A 2108-nucleotide genomic window follows, 5' to 3' on the forward strand; every position below is an offset into this window, starting at 1 on the left:
CACTCTTTGTTCACCCGCTGTCCGCTTAGAATAATTTTCTTCCCGACCCGACCGTTCCCGCTAAATTTAGATCTAGTTTCCAGAATCTCACATTTAAATTTCCGCTGCTGAAAGAAAGAGAGATAGGCTAACAAATAAAAGTGTAGTCTGCACAAAATTGAATGTTATTTTATTCGTCTTGTCAAGAGTCTTGAATTGATTGACTTTGACTTTAATTTATATGAATTATCTTAAGACACAAAATTCATTTAATATTTTATGCAACACAGTGGGGAAAAAAGTGTCAGAGAAAATAAAAATCTTGTACAAAAATTTCTTGTCAGGATACAGTTCTTTTAACATTTACAACACAATAGGTGTCAGGGAGTCTCTGTCACCAGTCACCAGCTCTGGACTCCATACCCCAGAATCCTCCCTGGCTCACACCTGTTCACAGTCACGATCACCACTCACTCCAGATCACCTGCACCTGCCGTCTCCATTTAAGCCACCTTCAAAAGCACGCTCCTTCCAATCACTCACCGTCCGGTCTACCGTTCACTACACCAAGCTAACCAGACTCTTACCTGTTGTCTCTACTTACCTCTAGTGTCTCCTATGTTCCAGCGATCCTGTCCCTCGTCGACCCTGTTCATTCCCCGGACTCCTGCAACAGAGCAGACTCCAATTACCCAGAGCTAAGAACCCTCAAACTCTCTCTTATTCTCACGACTTACCTGCCATCTGTCTTCATTGCCAGCCTCTATCAATAAACCAACCTGTTTGCACTCTTACCTCATGTCTCTGCCTTGTGAACTGTGACAGAAAACCGGACTATCAACATGATTGCTGCTGAGGACAGGCTGTGGCGTTTGCGGCAGGATGGTCGGAGGTTGGAGCGATATGTGGAGGAATTCCTCAAGCTTGCCAGCCAGGTGAGCTGGCATGACGCCGCTCTAGGTGCGTGTTTTCAGCTGGGGCTCGACAACGAGACAATCCACTGCGAACTTCCTGTGAGTGATTTCCCCCTAATTGAACTGAGTAACCTCGTCCTTTATTTAAATTGTCCCGACTTTGAAGTCGAAGAAATCAAGGCACGGTCTGTCTCATCGTCCAGCCCCCTCTGGAACAAGCCGAGTCTCCCCAGCTCACCTCCCGCCAGGAACCACCACATACTGCGCCAACAGCTCCGACCACCTGCGCAACCCACAGCACCCCAGAGTCTTCCGAAGCTCCACAATCGTCCTTGGCCCAGAAAGGCTGGCCGCTTCCAAGACAAGGTTGCGGGCCGCTCCGAAGTCAAGCCCGCCGGCTGCGGCTCTCTCCAGCCAGCCGGCCATTCCGATGTCAAACCCGCCGGCAGCGGCTCTCTTCAACCCGCCGGCCGCCCAATTCACCTCTAACCAAAAGAGGAGGATGAGGAGAAAGGGACTGTTCTCTGCCCTCATCCCAGCCCCAGAGCTCGCTCCAGTGTCGGCTCCAGCACCTGAGTTGGCTCCAGTGCCAGCTCCTCGAAGGCGATTTGCTGTGCCTGCTCCTCCAGAGCACCCTCCAGTGCCAGCTCCTCGTAAGCTCTTCACAGTTCCCGAGTATAGCCCATGGAGGGCTCCTGTTCCCGAGTATAGCCGGTCATAGAGGCCGGGGTGGGGCGGGGGCTGGGGTTGCGGCCTCGGAGGCAGAGCCTCCCGAATCTCCTGATCCACCATGGCCTCCCGAGCTCCCTGCACCGCCATGGTCTCCTGCGCTCCCTGATCTGCCCTGGAGGCCTCCCGTGTCTCCGTCTTGGACCAGCCTCCAGGGCGCCCACCCCCCCACGGTGGATATGTTACGGCGCAGGACGCACCTTCCGGGAGGGGGAGGTAATGTCAGGGAGTCTCTGTCACCAGCTCTGGACTCTAATATGGGAAGGAGGAGTGACGGCTACAGGTTGCAAATTTCATTTGAGGAGGCTGTGGAGTTTTTAGGCATTTAGCTTGGGAGAAAACATAATTTGGACAAAAAGCTATTTGCAATGGAAAGAACCAAAAGGCCTTGTGTTACCCTTCAAATTTTTAACTAGAAAACACATTGTGATTCTTTTAAAATATTTGAGACAATATAATCAAGTCCTATAAAAAGGTGGTAAGACC

The sequence above is a fragment of the Sinocyclocheilus anshuiensis genome, unplaced genomic scaffold (genome assembly GCF_001515605.1).
Source record: "Sinocyclocheilus anshuiensis isolate Anshui unplaced genomic scaffold, SAMN03320099.WGS_v1.1 scaffold1874, whole genome shotgun sequence".
Classification (NCBI taxonomy): Eukaryota; Metazoa; Chordata; class Actinopteri; order Cypriniformes; family Cyprinidae; genus Sinocyclocheilus; species Sinocyclocheilus anshuiensis.